The sequence below is a fragment of the Syngnathus typhle genome, linkage group LG17, assembly GCF_033458585.1.
Source record: "Syngnathus typhle isolate RoL2023-S1 ecotype Sweden linkage group LG17, RoL_Styp_1.0, whole genome shotgun sequence".
In the NCBI taxonomy this organism is placed as follows: domain Eukaryota; kingdom Metazoa; phylum Chordata; class Actinopteri; order Syngnathiformes; family Syngnathidae; genus Syngnathus; species Syngnathus typhle.
The window spans coordinates 10,034,799-10,046,293 of record NC_083754.1 but is presented as its reverse complement, the minus strand read 5'-3'; positions in this window follow the sequence as shown (position 1 = coordinate 10,046,293).

Genomic DNA, 11,495 nt, shown 5'->3' with positions numbered 1-11,495 from the left:
AGATTCCTTCAAACGAATTGTTCAACGAATTGTCCCCCCCCACACACACACACACACACACACGGGTTACTGACTCGTAAAATCCCGCCCCCAACTATCACTCGCTACTGATTGGTCGTTCGCGAAGATTAACGAATGAGTGACAGACAGCATTGCCGCTATGCCATTGCCAGCCGACACACGTTATGCCGACATTGATGATTTAATTTTGTATTTGTTGACTTGTAGTTCAAAGTCAAAGTCAAAGTCAAAGTCTGCTTTATTGTCAAGCCGAGATGCACAAAGAGATCGAAATTACGTTTTCTCTATCCCACGGTGACAAGACATATTACACGATAGACATACAAGTAAACGACGCAATATAAAAAACAAGAAGGCACAAACAATAAATAATAAGAGTAATAATAAATAATAAATAAACAGATAGCACAACAAACAAGAGCCAGTGTGCATACAGACAGTAAAAGTACAGGACGCTACGCAGAACGGGGAAGCGAGTTCAGGATCCTAAGAGCCTGGAGTATGAAGCTGTTTGAGAGTCTGGTGGTGCGGGAGCGCAGGCTTCTGTACCTCTTCCCAGAGGGCAGAAGCTCGAACAAAGAGTGAGCGGGGTGACTCACATCAGTCACAATCGTGGTCGCCTTGCGGGTGAGATGGGAGGTGTAAATGTCCTTCAAGGAGGGGAGCGAAGCACCAATAATCTTACCAGCCGTGTTCACTATGCGCTGCAGGGCCTTCAAGTTGTAGTCAATGCAGCCGCCACCCCAAACAGCAATACAGCTGGAGAGGACGCTCTCAATGGTGCCGCGGTAAAATGTAGTCATGAGGAGGAGCCCTCGCTCGCCTGAGTTTCCGCAGGAAGTACAGGCGGCGCTGGGCTTTCTTTGCCAGTGATGCGGTGTTGGTGTACCAGGAGAGATCCTCACTGATGTGCACCCCCAGGAACTTGGTGCTGCTCACTCTCTCCACCACAGCACCGTCGATGGTCAGCGGCAGGTGTTGGTTGTGACCCTTCCGGAAGTCCACAACAATCTCCTTGGTCTTGTCGACGTTCAGCAGGAGGTTGTTGTCCCTGCACCACGTGGTCAGAAGGTCAACCTCCAGCTTGTATTGAGTCTCGTCTCCCTTGGTGATGAGACCCACCAGAGTCGTGTCGTCAGCAAACTTCACTATACGGTTGTCGCTGTAGGTTGCAGTGCAGTCATGTGTCAGGAGGGTGAAGAGCAGCGGACTGAGCACGCAGCCTTGGGGGGCCCCCGTGCTCAGCGTGATGCTGGCGGAGATTTTGTCGCCAACACGTACTACCTGTGGCCTCTGACAGAGGAAGTCCAGTAGCCAGTTGCAGAGGTAGGTACTGAGGCCCAGTGTGTCAAGTTTGCTGATGAGGCGTTGTGGCACAATGGTGTTGAAGGCAGAACTGAAGTCCACAAACAGCAATCTCACATACGAGTCCCTTCTCTCCAGGTGGGTGAGGGCCGAGTGGAGGGCAGAGCAGATGGCATCCTCAGAGGACCGCTTGGCTCGGTACGCAAACTGGAAGGGGTCAATGGTGGGGGGGAGAACGGATCGGATGTGCTCCATGAAAAGCCGCTCAAAGCACTTCATGATGATGGGCGTAAGTGTCACGGGGCGGTAATCATTGAAGCAGGACGGAGCGGGTTTCTTCGGCACAAGTACGATGGTGGCAGCTTTGAAACACGACGGGACGATGGCCTGCTGCAGGGAAGTGTTAAAGATGTCTGTGAAGACATCCGTCAGCTCACCAGCGCAGTCCTTCAGCGCTCGACCCGGGATCTTGTCAGGGCCCGCCGCCTTACTGATGTTGATAGCGGCAAGCGCCCTCCTCACGCTGTCGGCAGAGAGGCACAGGGGCAGCTCGTGTGAAGGGGGAGTGGCCTTCAGCGGGCAAGTGCTGTTCTGAGCGTCGAAGCAAGCAAAGAAGCGGTTGAGGTCATTGAGCAGACGGACGTCGCTTTCACAGCTCTGCGGCGCGGGCTTGTAATCCGTGATGGTCTGAATGCCCTGCCAAAGGCTCCGTGCGTCCCTGCTGTCCTTGAAGTGGGCGGTAATTTTGCACGAGAACGCCCTCTTTGCATCTTTGATGCCCCGGGACAGGTCAGCCCTCGCAGTCCTCAAGCCAGCCTCATCCCCCGCTCTAAAGGCTTTGTCCCTGGCCCTCAGCAGCCTGAAGACAGCACCTGTCAGCCATGGCTTCCGGTTAGCCCGAGTGACGATGGATTTTGAGAGAGTCACATCATCAATGCACTTCCTGATGTAGGAGGAAACAGAGTCAGTATACTCCTCAATATCTGTCCGATCGTCGCAAGTGGCAGCCCTCCTAAACATGTCCCAGTCAGTAGAGCCAAAGCAGTCACGCAGTGCATCAGAGGCACCCTCAGGCCACACCCGTACCTGCTTACGAACTGGCCTGGACGCTCTCACCATTTGTCTGTATGCGGGCAAAAGCATAACAGTGATATGGTCAGAAAGTCCAAGATGGGGGAGGGGGGCGGCTTTGAAAGCTCCTATATGCGAAGAGTAGACCAGGTCCAGGAAGCTGTCGCCACGCGTAGGAAAATTAACATGCTGGTGAAGCCTCGGAAAAACAGACTTCAGGTTAGCATGATTAAAATCCCCAGCGAAGATGGTGAAACCGTCGGGGTGCGCTGTCTCTTGTTCACTGACAGCCTGGTACAGTTCACTAAGAGCCGCGATCCTGTCGCCTTCGATGTTGGAAGGCGGGATGTAAACCGCGACTAGCAGAATCGCGGTAAATTCCCTTGGCAGGTAAAAAGGACGGCACTTAATGATCACGAACTCCGCCAGTGGCGAGCAGTGCTTGCATACCACTACAGAGTCCCGGCACCATTCGTCACGGATGTAGACGCATATTCCACCTCCACGAGAATTCCCCCCTTGTACAATGGCCCAATCCGCCCGATAGCACGCTAGCCACTCCAGATGTACGGCAGAGTCCGGAATGTTGACAGTCAACCAAGTCTCAGTGAACACGAGCACACAGCAGTCCCGCACTGTCCGGTTTGTAGATCGCAGCAAGCGAATGTAGTCCATTTTGTTGTCCAGCGATCGAACATTCGCCAGAAGAACGGAAGGCACGGCCGGGCGAGCAGGGTTGGCCGCCAGCCTGGCCCGGACGCCCCCGCGTTTGCCCCTCTTCAGCCTCCTCGCACACCGCTTTCGACGCTTCCCAACCGGGGGAGGAATAGCAGACGAGCCCGGCGACGCTTCAGGACGTAGCAGTCCGAGCTCCTTTAATGTTCCCGCATCAAAGTCCAGAACTCGACAAAACTCACTTTGGCCGATGTCAAGCAGAACCTGCCTGCCGTACTTGTAGCACGACTCAGTACGACGAGACGAACGAAAAAAACTGCCGGACAAACACTCATTAGACCAGTGCTTCTCAAATAGTGGGGCGCGCCCCCCTTGGGGGGGCGCGGTGCTATTCCTGGGGGGGCGCGTGTGACCCTGGGGAACAGGCTTTTTTTTTGGCAGTACTAGAATAAAGTGTAATTGCGCATTTACTACAGCAGGGGGCAGTGGCGCTCTCATTGTTACTTCTGTCACGTTTGCGACAGTGCAACATTTTACGACTTACAAGACAAGTTAGGATAGTCACGGTGGGGAGGGGGGGCGCGAATAGTTTTCTTCTTGCTAGGGGGGGGGCGTAACAGAAAATAATTGAGAAGCACTGCATTAGACGGACAAAACACCGTTTGGGCGGGACAGAGAGAGGTCGCTGCGTATGCACGCGCCGCCATCTTGAAAATATTTGTAATAGTTATTATTATTATTATTATTATTATTATTATTATTATTATTATTACTAGTAGTAGTAGTAGTAGTAGTAGTAGTAGTAGTAGTAGTAGCAGTAGTAGTAGTAGTAGTAGTAGGGCTCAACATGGTTGCCTCAGCTGTCACCATAAGTTGTTAAAAAATGAATAATATAATAAAACATAATATAATATCTGTCCTGTGGTCTATGCTTTTAATGCAATTTTGGTGTGTTTCCTATACATTTGGATCATTTTCATGGTCAAAATAGCTGTATTTCTGCAGACCGACAGGTTGTGCCTCTCAGGGCGTGCGTGTGAAAGTGTGTACCACTTCAAAAGGATTGGTACCGTAATTTTCGGACTATAAATCGCGTTTTTTTTTCATAGTTTGGGTGGGGGTGGCGACTTATACTCAGGAGCGACTTATATATGTTTTTTTTCACAAATTTTTACTTGATCATTAACACATCACTTACTTACAAGTATAGTTGACCACTTCACATATTATTTTTAGTATAGTTGATCACTTCACATGCTTTGATATCTTTATCTTGAACATATTCAAAACATGAAAAATAGAGAGAAAAAATCAAATAAATTAATTTGTCACGCCTCCGCGTCACCTGACTTCCAGCCAAGCCCTACTCAGTGAATTGCCAGCACCTGCTACAGCTCGTTAGGTCCCCTACTTAACCTCTCTGTGTTCTGCCAGTGGTTGTCAGTTCGTCTGCTTACCCTGCCTGTGATACTCCTGCCTTTTTTTCCCCGGACCGATCTTTGTAGCCACCTGCTTCCGTGATCTTCGACCACGCTTCTGCTCGCCGCCTGTCCTGACAACTTGCTCGCCCTTCGACCACACTTCTGCTCGCCGCCTGTCCTGACAACTTGCTCGCCCTTCGACCACGCTTCAGCTCGCCGCCGGTCCTGACAACGTGCTCGTCCTTCGACTGCCTGCCTGCCTCCGACTACTCCTACGCGCTGTGCTCTGCCACGCCAGCCCGACCGCAGGTCCGGCATTCCATTTCCCCTTTGGCAATAAAGGATTGTGCTGCACTTGGTTGCCCTGCCTTTGCTTCCTGACAGAACGAACTGACCAAAAATGCAACCAGCGCACAATCCCTCAGACCTGGACCGCCTGACCACCACGGAGTGGGGACTTAGCAAGACCACAGAGGAGATGGCGGCTTTAACGAGGATCGTCCAGCAGCAACAGCAGCTCCAACAGCAGCTCCAGCAGCATCATCAGCTCCACCAGGAACTGGTAGAAGCTCTCAGGGACCTCAAAGACTTGGTACCTCTGGCTGCTGCAGACCAATCTGCACGAGCCCTGTCCTGCCCCGGCGCCCGGGCAGCTCGTGGACGGCCCGGAGCCCAGACTCAGTAACCTCGCGAGGTTTGACGGTGACCCCAAGTATGTCCGGGCTTTTCTGACTAACTGCCGTGTCTTGTTTGACCTCCAGCCCGTCACATTTGCCACGGAACCAGCCAAGGTGGGTTTCGTGCTTACTCACCTGACGGGCGAGGCGTGGCTGTGGGGAACGGCCGAATATGAGCGGCAAGGACCCGCCTGTTTGTCATTCGACCCCTTCGCAAAGGAGATCCTGCGCGTGTTTGACTTGGGCTCCGCCTTGGAGGACGCCTCCACGGAGCTCATCACGCTGCGCCAAAACAGCGGATCTGTCGCCCAGTATGCCATCCGGTTCTAGACGGTGGCGCGTCGTAGCGGCTGGAACACCCCGGCTCTCGTCGGCACCTTCCTCCACGGACTCGCAGAGTACATCAAGGACGAGATGGTGTCCTACAAGCGCCCTCAGACCCTGGAGGAGGCCATGGACCTGGCAGCACGGGTGGACCGGCGGATCCAGACAAGGCGACGCGAGGAGAGAAGGGTCACTCCGCCCCCCCGTCATCGTGACATCAGCCCGACACCTCGGGTGTCAGGGAGAGCACCGGTTTTTCCGCCTGACCGGTCTTCAGCCAGGGACCCTGTCCACGTAAGTCAGCACAGTTGTACTACTCCTCCCTCCCAGCCCGGCTGGCCGGAGCCGATGGAGCTAGGACGCACCTTTCTCTCGGCAAAAAGACGTAGGGAGCGCCTCAGAGACAGGCTTTGCCTGTACTGCGGGGGTGAGGGTCACTGGGTGGCTTTTTGCCAGAAGAGACCTAAGGGTAACTGCCAAGCAGCGATCCGTTTGGGGACGGTTTCCTTGCCCCCTACCACCTGTTGCGAGTCCCTGCCCCGGACCCGCTATCCGACTCCAGCCCGTGCCCTTGCCTCTCGGCCCGGGGACAGCGGCCGCGGGTCCGGTCTCGTCGTCAGCCGCGGCGTATGGCCCGGGCCCTTACTCGGCTGCCGTTGCGACGTTTGCAGCCGGGTTCTGCTCCGGAGGGCGGGGTGTTATGGTCTGACCGGCTCCCTGCTCAAAGTAGTCCGGTAGGGACCCATTCGGTTCCCGTGCCGGCCCCCTGGTCGGAATCTCCCGATGCCACGGCTGGAGAGGGGGACTGGGCGGTGATGCCGCCTGAGGATGGGGCTTGGTCGACGTGTTCTGACTCAGACTTGTCGGATTATTGATCGACACGCGTCTTGGGGTAAGGGCCTCCTGCTCTGGCTCGGGGTTCTGTTTTTTGGGACGTCGGGAGCCGTCCCTTGGGGGGGGTTTTGTCACGCCTCCGCGTCACCTGACTTCCAGCCAAGCCCTACTCAGTGAATTGCCAGCACCTGCTACAGCTCGTTAGGTCCCCTACTTAACCTCTCTGTGTTCTGCCAGTGGTTGTCAGTTCGTCTGCTTACCCTGCCTGTGATACTCCTGCCTTTTTTCCCCGGATCGATCTTTGTAGCCACCTGCTTCCGTGATCTTCGACCACGCTTCTGCTCGCCGCCTGTCCTGACAACTTGCTCGCCCTTCGACCACGCTTCTGCTCGCCGCCTGTCCTGACAACTTGCTCGCCCTTCGACCACGCTTCTGCTCGCCGCCGGTCCTGACAACGTGCTCGTCCTTCGACTGCCTGCCTCCGACTACTCCTACGCGCTGTGCTCTGCCACGCCAGCCCGACCGCAGGTCCGGCGTTCCATTTCCCCTTTGGCAATAAAGGATTGTGCTGCACTTGGTTGCCCTGCCTTTGCTTCCTGACATAATTAACACTTTAAAGCGCCATATCCTCTGGACATGTCCTCTGTCACCAGGATGACATACATAAAGGACGAGAAATTTGATCGATGGATTTAATGAATCGGCGTGACACAGATGGTTTTATAAACTTGTTATTTATGTAATAGTTTTTTTTAAATAACCGAATGTTACGTCAGGCCCGTTCTCAGCTCCTCGTTTGTGTTTGTCACGTTAGCATACCGTATCGTTTAGCCTGTTGTTGCTCGTTCATGTCTGTTCTTGGTGTTGGATTTTGTCGAATAAATTGCCCCCCAAAAATGCGACTTATACTCCGAAGCGATTTATGTATGTTTTTTTCACATTTTTGGGCATTTTATGGCTGGTGCGACTTATAGTCCAAAAATTACGGTACTCTAAAAAAGACTCGCTTTGTGGTTGTGCTGCCAAAAATCTACTTTATTGCTTTCCCTGTCATCGAGATCTTCGTCCAGAAGGACAGGAGAATGGACTTCATTTACAAGTAAAGGTAAGAATGCTGCAGTGGTGTGTTTAAATGTACAGTGGTGTGTTTAAAACAGGGCTGTGGACTCGGACTCGGTCATTTTTGCCGGAGTCGGACTCGGTGCTGATTTTGACCGAGTCCACAGAGTCCGACAACAAAAAACATACGTTCAATTTTATTTTCATCATGCTGCTGAGAATGCGCGTAGGAATACTGTCCACAGCCCTGCTTGCTTGTTATGAAGACAAATTTAGTTGTTGCGTGCGCGCCCACGCCTGCCTGCCTGCGTGCGTGCATGTACAAGACCTACAATGCCCTGCGCGCAGCCAAGATGGAAGAACCCGGGAGCAGCCAGAGAACAATGTTTTGCCTCTAGATTTGGGGGGGAAATAGAGCGTAAGTTACGATCAATGCGGCGACGTTGAGTTGCACTTAGGCTAATGTTTACATTATGTACCAATGTCAAGGACGATTAGGTCACCCAGCTTACCGTTTTCTTCCGTGTATAATGCGCCCCCATGTATAATATGCACCCTAAAAATGGCATGTTGATGCTGGAAAAAAGCCTGTACCCATGTATAATACGCACCCAATTTATTTATTTATTTATTTAGTTATTTATTTATTTTTAAGTCCCAATGATCATCACACACGCAGGGAGGCAATGGGTCCCATTTTTATAGTCTTTGGTATGGTCTTAACTAGGCTGGATGTAATTTTTTTTGTTGGCGTTGATTTCTCCGACTGCCCATAAAGGCACCACCGCGATCAGTGCGGACATGTGAAAAAGGCGTGCGGACGTGAAAAAGGCGGCTCTGTATGGGAGAGATGTTGAGGAGGAATAAACTGTGAATTGAAACTAATAAGAAGAAAACAACTCTCCCTCTTGATATAGCTGACGTGTCTTGCGCATCCGTTCTGTGCATCGGTCCATGGTGCGCATGCGCAGTGATACTGCCTCCGTATGACGTCCGGTCCGCGATGGAGATTAAAAAACAAACAATATTTGACAATAACACACCATCAAGGATTGCACCATTGTATCAAACGATGTGTCGTCAATTATGAATTTTACTAAGTGTGAAATAAAATATGACCTGTAATACGCATTTAGGTAGAGAACTGAACTCACGCTCTTTATATAGCTGACGTATCTTGCGCATCCGCTCTGCGCATCTGTAATGGCGGCCTCCGTATGATATCTGGTTTGCGATGGAGAAACTAACAATATTTGACAATAACACACTATCAAGGATTGCACCATCGCATCAAACGATGTGTCGTCAATTATGAATTTGACTGACTAAGTGTGTTGGGCAGGATGGCTGAATGCGATGCGCGACTGACAACAAACAAGAAGAAAGGTGATTTCAGGTTTTATTTCGAGGGAGATTTGTCATGTCTCGTCCCCAGTTTTGCTATGTGTCTAGGTTGCCATAGTTTCTGTTCGCGTCGCCCCTCCCTTCCTGTGTCACCTCAATCAATGTAACGTGTTTAAGTCCTGTCTGCCCCTCGCTCACCGTCGGATGATGTCATGATGTCTGTTTGGTTTCTGTTCCTGTCTTTGGTAATGTCACCCTGTCTTTTTGTTCCACGTCTTTGTCGGTCAGTCCTGTTGTTGGTTTTGTTGTACCATGATTTTCTTAAAAAAATAAAATAAAAAATAAAATAAAATAAAATAAAAAAATAAAAAATTTAAAAACAATTCTACCCATGTATAATGCGCACCCCAGATTTAAGGACAATAAATTACCGTTTTTTCCCATGTATAATGCGCAAAATTTAACTAATTTATTGTCCTAAAATCTGGGTTGCACATTATACATGGGTACAAAAAAAAATGTCTTTATTTTTTATTTTTTTAAAACCGGATATGATACGGAGGCCGCCATTACAGATGCGCTTTCTTCTCTGCTGTTCACGTCAAACACACTCCATACGAACACAATGCTCTCGTACCAGACGCTTGCTCGATCATCTGCTTGTTTGCTGTCACAATGTACCCTACACAAATCCGAAACATTTCTTCGCTATCGAGTTTGCTAGCGCATGCGCAGTGATACTGACCGGCAGAATAACATCCGGTTGTTCCCAAAGGTCTTTTTTCTGAAATAAATTTACGTTAACTGACTTAAGTAGGAGTCAAAATTTGATTGCGTATTATACATGGGTACAAGCTTTTTTCCAGCATCAACATGCCATTTTTAGGGTGCGTATTATACATGGGGGCGCATTATACATGGAAAAAAACGGTAGTTAAATTTCGCGCATTATACACGGAAAAAAACGGTATATCATTGATGTGTTTCGATAGTTGTGGGGTCGTCACTAATTATTTGTGTTTAGATAAATGTCTGATCTATAATGGTGTAATTAATGATTAAAACTTGAAAGTATCTGTTTATTGTATTCGTTTATATGTTTGATAAAGACAAAGCCATCACAAAACTGTTGTAATTATTTAGATTTTGATCTAAATTAGCCTTGAATAAAGACTAAGCAGTCACATGAATTAACAGAAAAAATGGACAGCCGGACTCGGACTCGTGGTCAAGAGGCCGGACTCGGACTCGGTGCAAGAATCCGACCGAGTCCACAGCCCTGGTTTAAAATGTTAATAAATGTAATCAAGAATGGGATAACAACCATGTATGCATGTAAATCTGACTTGTGAGTCAGTGCCTTAGCGTCACACAGTACGTTCGTAAATCTGACCCTGAGTCAGTGCCTCACCAACCGCACTCACTGAGTAGTAGTAGTAGTAGTATTTTAATAAACATTTACGTTATAACTTGTCAGGTGTTTTATTCCTTGTTTTTATATTCGCCAATCAAAACATAAAAATCTGACATTTGGTTAACTGCTTTATATGACAATGTAATAATAATAATAATAATAATAATAATAATAATAATAATAATACGGCGGCTCGTTGGGGCACTGGGTAGCACGTCCGCCTCACAGTTAGGAGGGTGCGGGTTCGATTCCACCTCCGGCCCTCCCTGTGTGGAGTTTGCATGTTCTACCCGGGCCCGCGTGGGTTTTCTCTGGGCACTCCGGTTTCATCCCACATCCCAAAAACATGCTTGGTAGGCCGATTGAGCACTCCAAATTGTCCCTAGGTGTGAGTGCGAGTGCGTATGGTTGTTTGTCTCTGTGTGCCCTGCGATTGGCTGGCAACCGGTTCAGGGTGTCCCCCGCCTACGGCGGGGATAGGCTCCAGCACGCCCGCGACCCCCGTGAGGCCTAAGCGGTACAGAAAATGGATGTATGGATAATAAAAATAATAAAAGTACATCTCAAACCAGCAATCTAATGTGAAACTGCAGTTGATATATTGGATAACAATATTTAGGCATATATATGCATACACGTTATTTAAAACCTACTATAAGTAAATCGTAAATCTACATTCTCGTTTACATAGTTCACGCCAGGAGACGCAACACGTTCACTGACTGATCCGTTGATGCACGGGAAGGCAGCTCACTCAATGACTCGTTCGCGAACGGGAAAGTCAGGATTCGTTCCCTCACTGCTCCGTTCTCACGATGAACTGATAACTGCTTTATATGATAATATGTATATGTGTTTTACGTTGTTATGAGTTATTGCCCCCCCAAAACAACAAATGTCGGCATAACGTTTTTTTTCCCCAAGCTTTAAGTCACCCACAAACACATTCGGTATATTAACGCCATCAACTACAAGCCAACAAATACAAAATCAAAACATCAATGTCGGCATAATGTGTGTCGGCAATGGCATAGCAACAATGCTGTCTGTCACTCACTCACTCGTGAATCTTCGTGAACGACCAATCAGCAGCGCCAGCGAGCATTAGATGGAGGAGGGATTTTACGAGTCAGTGACGTAAATTCTCATTCACAAACGAGTCGTGAATTGCATTTCCCGTTCAACGAACGAATCTGTGAGTGAACGAACCAGTGAGTGAGTGATTCGCATTTCCAGTTCATCGCGAGAACGGATCAGAGCGAACGAATCCTGACTGTCCCGTTCGCGAACGAGTCATTGGGTGAACTGCCTTTCCGTGCATCAACGGATTAGTCAGTGAACGTGTTGCGT